Source organism: Triturus cristatus, chromosome 2_2 (genome assembly GCF_964204655.1).
Source record: "Triturus cristatus chromosome 2_2, aTriCri1.1, whole genome shotgun sequence".
NCBI lineage: Eukaryota > Metazoa > Chordata > Amphibia > Caudata > Salamandridae > Triturus > Triturus cristatus.
Window position 1 is genome coordinate 709,946,715 of NC_140582.1, and position 13,921 is coordinate 709,960,635.

The following is a 13,921-nucleotide window of genomic DNA, read 5'->3' on the forward strand; positions in this document are numbered from 1 at the left end:
GAACATGTGATCGGTCCCATGAACCAAGAAGTTGTTGGGAGTCAGCCGGAGCTTGAAGTCTTGTAACCGGCGGTGCTTCCTTTAATTCATTATTGGATTAAATCTTATCTTAAAAGCTATACAACGACTCCTGAATATTACTCAACAAACTGGCGACGAGGATGCAACAAAAAGAATGTTAACAACAAAGTCAAGTGTATAGATCAAACTGATGATAGTGAGGGCGAAGAACCTAACACTGATTGTAGTGATGTAAGCTCTTACGTTCTCAATATTAAGGATTCGGAACATCCCATTCTGAATATTGACAATTCAGTTATAAAAAAAAATAATCTGTATGTGATATGGTTATCGAGGGAGTTAACACCAAGATGTATGCAGATTCAGGGTCTCCTTGCTCCATTGTGAATGAGACGGTATGGAATTCACAATTTGTTCCAAAACTAGGTAATATGTTGGAATTGCCTGACATCAGTCCAGAGGGTTATTCCGGCGAAAGAATTGACATTCTGGGATACAGAACTTTTTATTTCTCTTTATTTATTTAAGGGGGGAAGATGTGTTATATATGTTAAACTTACCTTTCGGTTGTTTATCTCGTGCTTGCATGCACAAGCTCATTTATATGTTATTCTACAAACCCTTGGTCCATGGCACGATCAGCGTGTTCTAGAATAGAACATGTGATCGGTCCCATGAACCAAGAGTTGACAGTTGTTGGGAGTCAGCCGGAGCTTGAAGTCTTGTAACCGGCGGTGCTTCCTTTAATTCATTATTGGATTAAATCTTATCTTAAAAGCTATACAACGACTCCTGAATATTACTCAACAATAGAGCATATTATCAAGCCCATTATCGCCGTTTTAGCGGCAGTTTTCTGCCGCTAAAGCGGCGATAATTGTATCGCCTGGCTTGATAATATGCCCCTATGTTCTTGGGCAAATTAAATCCCCCATCTTTTTTAAACCAAAATATCCTTTCACGGTATACCCAAAAGTTGGATTGCAGGGGCACTGGATTTATGCGACAGGGGAAGACTAAAAAATGCAGCAAGAAAGCCAAATAATGTACCACATTTTGTCATAGAGTTAATTTTTTTGTCATTTTTATACTTATAAACAGTGCCGAGGCAGAGGTTTAATTTAATTAGTATAATTCTAACACTCAAATACTGCAATAAATTAAGGAAAGGTGACCACACAACATTTGCGACTGGTCTTCCACATCGCAGCAACACGTGTTGCCACATTTTTAGAAACTTTTGATCAGGATGAGCTAGAAACAATTTGTTTTGTTATATCTCAGATTATGCAGTAGATGGATCATGTGGCAAATTCAGCAAATCAATAATTATGCAGAAAATACAGCAGAATTGTTCAAATCCAGTTTCTCTGCTAACTGATAATCTTCACTGTCCTTATTTATTTACGGTTTAATGTAATGCGAACCAGCCCCAACTGGGTACTGGAGCGCTTTATAGCAATTAGAATAGACTCGATAGTGAAAAAATGCCTGACGTGAGGTTAAGTGTTCAAGTAATGAAGGGTAGTGTAGTAATTAGATGGAAATGGAGGCTACATAGCACAGGGCCTTATAGATAATAAAGGCTAGTTTGAATTGATTTCTAGCTTTAATTGGTGAAGTGGGGTCTGTATCAGTAAGATGTGATCTTGTTTGTGCCTAATACCAGGCAGGCTGCCAAGCTTAAGGCTGTTCTTAGGGGGGGCTAGGGTTATTTTGAGAATGCCAGACAGGAGAGAATTTCCATAATCAAGTTTTGCTACTGGGAATTACACCACACTCTTAAAGTCCTCTGACTAAAGAGGTTAACCTTCTGAACAAGTCTGATCTGGTGATGTGCATTACTCTATGTGGTGTTGATGGGGGCATGAAGATTTATTTTCTTGTCGAGCGTGCAGTCTAGGGATTTTGCTGTCTTAATAATGGTAGCCTTACAGTCTGGAATGTTAGAAGCATCTAACCATCTTTGCACAGGGGTTTTGCATTGATAGGGCGAAATAAGAAGAAATTCTGTCACCTGTCTTGCAGACTGTAGCTTCTTTATCACTCTTCCCAGTGCAGTTCTGTCACTCGGGGAAGAGATCTTCAGACATAACTGAATGTCATCAGAGTGTGGAATGAGATGTCCGAGTTGTTCAGGAGAGTTTTCAGGGGTTCTATGTATAAAGTGAACAACATGAGGAAAATGATATAGCCTTGAGGTACTCTTTTATTGGTGGGAGTCTCGGTTGAGATGGTGTTTGCCATTTTCACATGTTTTTTTTTTTTTTTTTTTTGTCCTCATTTGCCTGCCCCACAATCCCAAAAGAGGAGCGCCAATCACCTTGGGTGTCGTCTGGAACTAGGTACTGTTCTCTCCCAGACCCGGACAGCAGGGAAATATAAACCAGCGAAAGGCGTTCTCCGGGATATTATAATGGGAGGAAAAAAATGAGAGGGCAATCCATCCCCTCACTACTCCATCTAGACTTAATAAGCCTTTCGGAAGAAACCACCACGGCACCTGGAGTATGTTGGCATAATCATCGGACCCGGGGGAAAAAAAAAAAAAAAACGGATAATCTAGCAAGTCTTTTATTTCCACTGAACCAGAAGGTTCCAAAAGGAAAGGTTCCGATGGCAACAAGATCTGGCCATGTCCACATTAGATGTATCATATAGGGACGCTAGCCAGCCTGCGTGTGATGGTGCCTTCTGGTCTGTCCAGTATTTGCAAATCTGCCGTCTAGCCAGCAGAATTGCGTAAAATAAAAAGCACTTTGCCTACCCAGTGATATTGTCATCTACCCCAAATATAATTAACGGCAATGTAACAGATATGGATTTCTTAAGAATGGAGTCCAAAGTAATCTTTACTTCCTCCCAAAAGGTGTTAATAAATGGACAGTCCATAAACATATGAACGTCGGAGGCTGCAAGAAGATTGCACTTGTTACATGATTTTCCAGTCTGAAATTTAGCTAGCCTTTGAGGGGATAAATAGGCTCGATGGAGAGTAAACAGATGGTTCCGCCTCAACCAAGCCGGCTTAACCACTTTATACAGGAGAGTGAAAGATCTTATCCATAGGTCTTCACACTGCACACCCATGAGCCCTCCCCACTGCTCATCGGGTAGAGTGAAGTCCCCATCCACCTCCTGGATAGCCCAATACCAAAAGGCTACCTCTTTACCCCCCTCTTGTCTCTCTACCAATTGTTTCTCCAGAGCTAGTCGTCCCCAAGTGTATCCTTTTCCTGGTCAATTCCCGGGACCAGCTAACAAGCTGCATATATTTGAATCTAGATAGTGTTGGGCCAACCTTCTCATATAACTCCTCCCACCCCACCAGTGCCCCCCACTAGCAGATGTCCCCAACTTACAATCCCTGCCTCCCTATTGGGGGTTGCAAGACTGTCCCTCAAACAGGGGGGGAGCCCCGGAGAGTCGCAGATTGGGGCGAACCTAGAAAAATAGGGCAACCCCACTCTATCTCTAATCGATTTCCACGCTTTAGCTAATGATTGTAAGGTCTTCAACCTCACCTTCTTGAAGAACTTCCGGTCCCCGAATTGAAAAAGAAAGCCATCAGGGGGCAGGTCCGCCCCATTCAACATAGCCTTATACATTTTACCTATTGATGCACTTGATGGAGATTTCAGCAACATCCTGGAGTATGACAACTGAAACGCCCAGGCATAATATTGTAGGTCTGGAAGTGTGAGACCCCCTTTCTCCCTCCTCCTTCTCAGCTTTTTCCAGGCCAATCTGGTTGCTTTGTAGTTCCAAACAAATGAATTTATGTCTTGCTGACATTTTTGAATTTGCTTAGAATCAAAAGCTAGAGGAATGGTGTTGAAAATAAACGTATACTTGGGGAGGATGGACATTTTTACTAAGCTGACTCTCCCAAGTAATGTCAATGGAAGAAAAGCCCACGCTTTTAGTAATGCCCGACATTCTCGGAAGACCTGGTCCAAATTGGTATATGCAATTTTGCCAATCTCCTGAGTGATCCTAATTCCCAGGTAGCGCATAGATGGAGTAACTACCAACTTCGGGTTTTGGATATTCCAGGTCATAACCTCTGTCTTTCCTTCATTGATTTCATACCCCGAAATCTGCCCAAATTGCTTAGCCCTTTTGATGATGACAGGGAAAGCCTGCACAGGGTCAGTTGTATAAACAATTATGTCGTCCGCATAGAGTCCTATCTGCTTAGCCCATCCTCCAAACTCAAAAGAGGGGATGTTATACTCTTTTCAAGATTTGGGCAAAAGGTTCAATATACATATTGAATAGGAGGGGAGAAAGCGGGCAACCCTGCCTTGTACCCCTCATGATCTTAAAATGATCAGTAAGAACCCCATTAACCAGAAGTCTAGCCCTTGGATCCTTATAAAGAAGCGAGATAGCTTGACAAAAGTTTTCCCCTAGATTAAACCTTTTCAATACCGCAGCCAGGTAGGGCCAGTTGACCCTATCGAAAGCTTTGGTAGCGTCCAGGGTAAAAGTGGCCAAAGGGAGGGAGAATGTAGCGGCAATATCTATTGCTCCAACCAGATCGCGGGTAAGATCTGCTAACTGCCACCCCCTTATAAATCCCTTCTGGTCCTGATGGATTATTGAACCAATCTCACTCCCCAACCTTCCCGAAAGAATGGCCGCAAAGATCTTACAGTCATTGTTTAGGAGTGAGATTGGTCTATAGGACCCACAATCGGCCGGGTCTTTGCCAGGTTTAGGAATTAGCACAATCGTTGCCTCATTCCACGATTCTGGCGGGGCCATGCCTTCTAAAAATATAGCATTGAAAAGTGCAGTCAGAGATGGAACTATAACTGCACCCAATGCACCATACACCTCCCCTGGTAGGCCATCCGGGCCAGCGGCTTTCCCTCGCTTCAGTTGTTTGATGGCATTACTAACTTCTGCCTCTGTTATTTTGGCCTCCAAATGGTCGCGCTGATCAGACGCAAGGGTGGGGAGGTGAGCCTTATCTAGCCATGCCTCCCTGGCCATTGGATCGTCAACGATGTCTTCCTTATAGATGATTTGGAAGAACTCCTGAACGGCGATCCCTATTTCTGTGGTGGAAGATCGGGCCTTATCTTCCCTGTAAGAGGGAGGACGGCTCGGCTCAGCGGAAGTCGGAAAACCCGGATGGAGCCATGAGGAGAACACCGGATATCAACCGCGTTCTAGTCTTCCTTGGAACGCGTGACGTCAGGACGCAGCCGCCAATGGAGCACAAGAGGGGCGGAATCAGGAAGGAGGAAGAGCGGAGCAGGACGGGGAGCGAGTGGATCGAAGGTGAATGGACGGCGGAGCAACGGATATCCAGAGCGGAGGACAGCGAAGTTACAGAACGGAGGACCGGAGGCGCTGCCGGAGAGCAAGAACGGACGGGACGACAGAAGAAGGACGGAGACCCCATCGCAGGTGTCCCAGAGCCCACAGCGACGACCGAACAGGAGTTTGCTGCTTTCAAGCCCGGCGGCTCACGAGAAGGAGAGGACGCCCCGGGTCCGGCTGCCGCGGCCCGGTACACGGGTCGTGGCCTCAGGCAAGTGCCGCTTAGAGGGTCTTTTTGGTGGGGTAGCTGGAATACCTATTAGAAGACACACCCTACCGGAGCCCACTATTCCCTCACGAACCTTTAGAAGGGTTCCCCCCTGACATCCCCATTCCCTCCTCCACGTCGTTATGGTGAAGGTGGCACAACGTAAAGAATAGGAAGGGTAAAGCCTAACCCGAGTGTTTTCTGTTCTTTGTTTTTCAACCCTGGTGAGGAGAACCCTGGAGACAGCCAGACCCAAGGAGGGACGACCAGGACATCCCAGAGTAAAGAGTGGTAGATGGACACATACCCCTTTGAAACAAGGAGACGAGAATCCTAACTTCTTGGAAGAGATTATTAATTTCCCGTTGAACCTATGGTGTAACACAGAGGTGCCGATCACGATCCGGCAAAAAATTCCCCCGTGCGACTCGTATCGGGTCTTTTTACCGTACGAATCGTACAAGTGCCGTACGAACTGGCAATCACGATTCGCATGGTAAAAAGTCCATACGAACCGCACTGGGAATCATTCCCCACACGTCCTCGGGTCGGAAAATGTGTCCGACACGTCCTCGGACGATTTACCTTACAAACGTGAAAAGCCAAGTCCGACCGAGGAATCACGATCCATCCCGTGCGTCCGAGCGTACAACCGTATGGAAAAAACACCGTCCGCACCGAACACCTATAGCAACCATGGAGACATGTGCCCGCATACGCGCCCAACACTCCCCCCAGCCCCGTACGTCCGACACGTACCCCCCGTATATGTATACCCCCACCCGTCCAGGTACACCCCAGTACGTTCCAGTCGTACCCCCACCCCAGTACGTGTCGCACCACCGTCAATGTACACCCCCCCACCCCTGTACGTGTCGTACCACCGTCTATGTACACCCCAGTACGTTCCAGTCGCACCCCCACCCCAGTACGTGTCGTACCACCGTGAACCTACACCCCAGTACGTTCGAGTCCTACCCCCACCCCAGTACGTGTCGTGCCACCGTCAATGTACACCCCCCCACCCCTGTACGTGTCGTACCACCGTCAATGTACACCCCAGTACGTTCCAGTCGTACCCCCACCCCAGTACGTGTCGTACCACCGTCAATGTACACCCCCCCACCCCAGTACGTGTCGTACCACCGTGAACCTACACCCCAGTACGTTCGAGCCCCACCCCCACCCCAGTACGTGTCATACCCCCCGTGTACCTACACCCCAGTACGTTCCAGTCGTACCCCCACCCCAGTACGTGTCGTACCAACGTCAATGTACACCCCCCCACCCCTGTACGTGTCGTACCACCGTCAATGTACACCCCCCCACCCCTGTACGTGTCGTACCACCGTCAATGTACACCCCCCCACCCCAGTACGTGTCGTACCACCGTGAACCTACACCCCAGTACGTTCGAGCCCCACCCCTGTACGTGTCGTACCACCGTCAATGTACACCCCCCCACCCCTGTACGTGTCGTACCACCGTCTATGTACACCCCAGTACGTTCCAGTCGTACCCCCACCCCAGTACGTGTCGTACCACCGTCAATGTACACCCCCCCACCCCAGTACGTGTCGTACCACCGTGAACCTACACCCCAGTACGTTTGAGCCCCACCCCCACCCCAGTACGTGTCATACCCCCCGTGTACCTACACCCCAGTACGTTCCAGTCGTACCCCCACCCCAGTACGTGTCGTACCAACGTCAATGTACACCCCCCCACCCCTGTACGTGTCGTACCACCGTCAATGTACACCCCCCCACCCCTGTACGTGTCGTACCACCGTCAATGTACACCCCCCCACCCCAGTACGTGTCGTACCACCGTGAACCTACACCCCAGTACGTTCGAGCCCCACCCCCACCCCTGTACGTGTCGTACCACCGTCAATGTACACCCCCCCACCCCTGTACGTGTCGTACCACCGTCTATGTACACCCCAGTACGTTCCAGTCGTACCCCCACCCCAGTACGTGTCGTACCACCGTCAATGTACACCCCCCCACCCCAGTACGTGTCGTACCACCGTGAACCTACACCCCAGTACGTTCGAGCCCCACCCCCACCCCAGTACGTGTCATACCCCCCGTGTACCTACACCCCAGTACGTTCCAGTCGTACCCCCACCCCAGTACGTGTCGTGTCAATGTACACCCCCCCACCCCTGTACGTGTCGTACCACCGTCAATGTACACCCCCCCACCCCTGTACGTGTCGTACCACCGTCTATGTACACCCCAGTACGTTCCAGTCGTACCCCCACCCCAGTACGTGTCGTACCACCGTCAATATACACCCCCCCACCCCTGTACGTGTCGTACCACCGTCTATGTACACCCCAGTACGTTCCAGTCGTACCCCCACCCCTGGACGTGTCGTACCACCGTGAACCTACACCCCAGTACGTTCGAGTCCTACCCCCACCCCAGTACGTGTCGTACCACCGTCAATGTACACCCCCCCACCCCTGTACGTGTCGTACCACCGTCAATGTACACCCCCCCACCCCAGTACGTGTCGTACCACCGTGAACCTACACCCCAGTACGTTCGAGCCCCACCCCCACCCCAGTACGTGTCATACCCCCCGTGTACCTACACCCCAGTACGTTCCAGTCGTACCCCCACCCCAGTACGTGTCGTACCAACGTCAATGTACACCCCCCCACCCCTGTACGTGTCGTACCACCGTCCATGTACACCCCAGTAGTTCCTGGCGCACCCCCAACACAACCTCCTAAGTACGGAGCGCACCCCATGCCCCAACATCACAACCGCATGTACGAGTCGTACAAAGCCACACACAAGGACACAATCGTACAACCAAATGGCCCATGTACACACCGTACACACGCTCAAAACGCACGTACACAACCAGGACAAAACAAAACAACACAAGAATACACCATTGGAAAGGCACAAAGCCACTAAACATGGCCAACAACCACTAAAATAACACAATCACTGACCTGCAACTGCCAAAAACAAACAGAGGCCCAATACACCACCACTCCTTATAACACACCCACCCAAAATTCAAACACTGCCACACCCACCCATGGACCAATAAAAAGGGCCCACACACACAAACCATGAGCCTTTGCAACAGACTCACTGCTGCCAGACACCACAGAACCAGACTACAAGCTACACCACACCTTACACTTGCACACCTTCACACGACCACCCTCACAAACACCCTCTCATCACATTCACACACACACACAACCATCCACACCCCCCCCCAACATCCACACACCCCCCACACCCACACCATCCCCACCCACACCCCTCACCATGCCCACTACCAAGAATCCAAAGTTCAGTCACCGAGAGTTGGAGGTCCTTGTTGATCAAATCCTCAGAGTCGAGCCACAGATCTTTGGAACATTGGTCAGAAGCACCAGCCAGGCAGCCAAAACAGCCATGTGGCAGACCATCGTCGATGCTGTGAATGCCGTTGCGGACACCAGGAGGACCAAGCAGGATTGCCAGAACAGGTGGTACGATCTGCGGAGGAGGGTCAGAGCCAAGAGGCAGGAGGAACACGACCAGGCCAACGCCACCGGAGGAGGGCCCTCCCGCAGAGCCGTACAGTACCATCCCTGGGAGGAGAGGGTGATGGCCATACTGCCGGTGGAGGCAGTTGAAGGAGTAGAAGGACTCCGAGACCCGGGTGAGTACACAAACAACGCACCTCACATGGGGGGAACTGCAACCACAACCAAAATTACTAACAGGCACGCAACCACCACAAGCCATCGCATGACTCAACCACACTCCATGAGCAGGCACATGCCACTGCTGCCACCATGCCCCATGCACCCAGCTGGACAATGTCAAGTCACAGGCCACAGAAGACAACAACACATGACACGGTAACCCGGATGGCGGGAAGCTGGGCACCAAAAATCACATAGTGCGACTCCAAAGCAGACAACAATGCCCTCTGCCCATATGGCCTAGGTCACAGCCAGACAAACAGTGTGTCCCAACACAGGAATGACTTGCCAGCAAATGGCGGACGCCTTGCATCAACACATGGGAGTGAAGGCACTGTTTTGCACATGACAGCAGCTAATGAACAGCCAACATTGTGAAAGAGTGGCAGCACACACCACCACAGCAGCAGCGCACAGACACACAGCAGACAAAATGGGTGCCTGGAGATCAGAAACAAACTCACATCAACAGGCCAAGGGCCACTCAAAGATCTGCTAACAGTGTGTGCCCAGGAAGCTGGGCCAAGGTGACAGAGGGTGACACACGGAGGGAGGGAGAGGGGGACACAGAGGGAGGGAGAGGGGGACTGAGAGGGAGGGAGACGGACAGAGGGAGGAGGCTGACACACGGAGGGAGGGAGAGGGGGACAGAGAGGGAGGGAGAGGGGGACAGAGAGGGAGGGAGACACAGGAAGACGGACAGAGGGAGGAGGCTGACACACAGAGGGAGGGAGAGGGGGACAGAGAGGGAGGGAGACACAGGAAGACGGACAGAGGGAGGAGGCTGACACACAGAGGGAGGGAGAGGGGGACAGAGAGGGAGGGAGAGGGGGACAGAGAGGGAGGGAGAGGGGGACAGAGAAGGAGGGAGACACAGGGAGAGCAAATCAGTCCTTTGGTGTGTGGGAATGTCTGCTCGTCAGCAGGTGGACTGCGTGCATGTAGACAAGGGTGGCCAGTGCCAGAACCCCCCCTCTTCATCATGGCAAAACGCAGGGCCATGTCACAACCTGTACACGAGCACAAGGACAGCTACCTGCATCATATATGTGTGGATCCACTCCATGTGCACATGTACAGTGCTACAAGGAAGGCGCAAATGCATGGCTCGCCACACCTGCACACTCCACTGCTGACTGCAGTCACACTTGACGCAGCAAGTAAGACTGTGCCACACATAGTTAAAGGGGCCAAATTGGTGCCCAAGGGACACACCCATGCACAAGTGCACTGTGAGTGGAATGCAAGACAGATCCTAATTCCAAGAGGAAATGTGCCAACTTTGAAACGGATGAAACATGGATGTTGCATGGACCAAAATTAACATTTTCTCTCTCACACACAGGTCAACGTCGTGCTGCACCCCCCAACACTGGGGGGGAACACTCACAGGACCCGGATCTGCAGGAGACCGATCCCACCGGCAGCGACCACTCTCACCACTCTGCGGACGACCCCGACCGACCTGGCCCCTCTGGTGTCCAACCACCTGCAGCACCTGCGTCAGGTACAACCGTGCCAACCACCACCCCCACTCCTGCCACATCCCAGGAGACACCCAGGATCCCTGCCCCAACACCACAATGCAGCCAGGCTCGCCAGGAGGGACACGGTGTCCCGGGCACCCAGGAGGAGGCAGGCGACAACGCCAATGCCACCCCTCAGGGGTCCCGGAGACCCGATGTGCCCGCAAGTGCAGGCCAGATGCAAGTGGGCAGGGGTGGTGGGAGTGGAGGACGGCGGAGGCGCGAGCCTGACCAGTTGGCTGGGGATCCGGTATTTTCCCATGTCCGTAACATCCTGGACTCATACCGGCAGGACACCACGGGCATGGCCCAGGTTGTGTCCGTCCTCGAGGGGATCAAGGTCCAGCAGGCCCAGCAACATGCGGAGCTAATAGCCTGTCTACTGGTACACCAACGGAGGATGGAGGACAGACAGGCTGAGCAAGTGACGGCGTTCCAGGGGATTCACGCTACACTCCGTCGGATGGCCGACACCATGGCCGACCCTCCCTGTGCCAGAGGCGGAGAACATCACCACCCACAGGGAGGGATCAGGAGGAGGAGGAGGAAACATCCGACGGAGCATCCCAGACGTCGTCACGGCCTGCTGCTGAGGTTCCCCGCAGGAAGCCGGGTCGTCCACGGAAAGGACCGTGAGGGTGGCTGCTACATCACCATCTCCCAGGACACCTGGCCTGGCACCTGGCCCACTGGAGCAACAGCATCACAGCATCAAGAGACATTCTCTGCCACATGGCCCTGCTGGTCACTGGCTGACCAATGTTGACAAAGACTGTGGCATGGACTCTGAGGTTTTCCAATGGCAAGGACACCAACTCCCCTACTGAACTTTGGATTCCCTAATCCCGGAAAGCCCCTCACTTTGTCCCCCCCCCCCCCCCAATAATAAATCACACTATTAAGAGTAGATGCCTGCTGGTAGCATTATTACCTAACATGTGTCTTGTACAGTCTAAACATGCCTGAGTCATCTGTTCACTTCAACCATCCACACCCTGGGGCCTGAGTCTGGCACAGGACACATGGGTCACAGTTTATTAGGCAAGACAGACATGGAGCACCATACACACCCGTGATGGGCAGAACCAGCTGAGGGGGTGGCCGAACAACCGTGCTGACAGACACATTGAGTACAGCAACAGTCATGCGCAGAGGTCAGGGATCCTGGCCAGTGTCCTGGGGGTCACCCAGGTATGTGTAGACAGGTGGCAGAACCATGTCCTGCAAGCTTGAGTCCGGTGGATGCAGAGAATGGGGTAATGGACAACGTTGGATGCATGGGGATGGCACATGTCACAATACCCACACAGTCATGGACATCATGCCCAATACACAGTCTCAGCACACACACACAGCTTGCATCTTGCCACTCGACACATTGACACATAGCCACAATCAGGGAATACCATGCCAGACATGCAGGATGCACCGTGCCAACACACCAGCATTGACTGAGAAGAGGCACCTTGGAGGCATAGGGACACCTTTATTAGTCATGTATTCGGGATTGCAGAGGCAACTTGAAGTACACATGAACACATCATGTGGAGTAACATGTGGGTCCAACACTGGCACCCCCCTTCTGCAGCACAAATGCGTGATAGCCATGGAACTGGCACACAAGTGTCGGCTAACAGCTAAATACCCACAGCTGCACACGGAGAGCCTGACATACACCATAGATCCGCTGATGTGGAAGTCCCACGGCATGTCAAGACAATGTTAACCGTATGTGTCCGAGGGCAGTGTCACACACATTGATGCCATCATCACGATCCACTATCCCATCACTGATGACTGACAACCAGGCAGCCCATCTATTCAGGTGTACCCAGCTGCATGTCGTGTCCCATGGGGATGCGACATGTCTGCAGAGGAACCAAACCCCGACCGGGGCAGTGTGCACACATCGTGAACAACTGCCACACCCAATGCACCCCAGATGCATCCCTTACCCCATGGAGACTTCCAAACGTGTCCGTGCCTGTAACGCTGAGTCAGCCCACGATGTCATGTCCATGAGGAATAGCAGTGCCACAACAATGCAACCAGCAAACGGCATGCGCAGGTACCTGGGGAAGAGAGACACACAAGAAGTCAGCCACAAAAAGCACAGCCACTTGCATGTGCATTTACTCGACACATGTATGGATGACAACATGCTAGGTCACAATTATGACTGGGGAAATACTACCATCACTGCCACCATCACTCCAGTGACACACCCACACACACCTCTGACCCACGTGCCATACATGCAGGTGGAGACACACATCACAACGCATGCCACACGGGGACCAATGCGTGCACACTCAGACACTGGTACTCACCACTAAGCAAAGAAGTCGCGTATGAGCCGAGTCCGGATGTCCTCTTGCGGCTCCACATCCTCCACATCACTAGCCCCATTGCCAAGCCCTTCGTCCTCCACGGGTGGATGGTCCTCGTCATGTTGATTCAGGATGAGTGGCACAGCTCTTTCAACTGCCATGTTGTGCAGCATGCAGCAGACCATGAAGATCTTGCAGACCTTCGCCGGGGCATAAGGGAGTGCACCGCCGGTCTTGTGGAGGCACCGGAATCGGCTCTTCAGCATGCCAAACGTCCTCTCTATCACTCGCCTTGTCCGGCCATGGGCGGTGTTATAGCGGAGCTGGGCCGGCGTGATGGGGTTGCGGAGAGGTGTCAGCAGCCAAGGCATGTTGGGATAGCCAGCGTCCCCTACATGGGAAGCACATGGACATCGTTAGAACTGGTGAAGCGGTCGTGCTGGTCGGCTATACAGAATACAGGACAGACAGACTGTACCCACCAACAACACATGCCCGTTCGTTGCGCAGCTGCATCATCATATCAGGCATCCCGCTACGCCTCATGATGTAGGCATCGTGTGCTGATCCTGGGAAACGAGCACAGACATGTGAAATCACCATATTGGACAGACACACCACAAGGGCATTGATGGAGTGGTAGTGCTTCCGATTGCGGTACGCCACCTCCCGTGCGTGTGGTGGTACCAAACCTACATGTGTCCCATCTATGGACCCAATGACATGGGGCATCCCTCCCAGTGCATAGAATCCACGCTTGACCTCAGTCATCTGT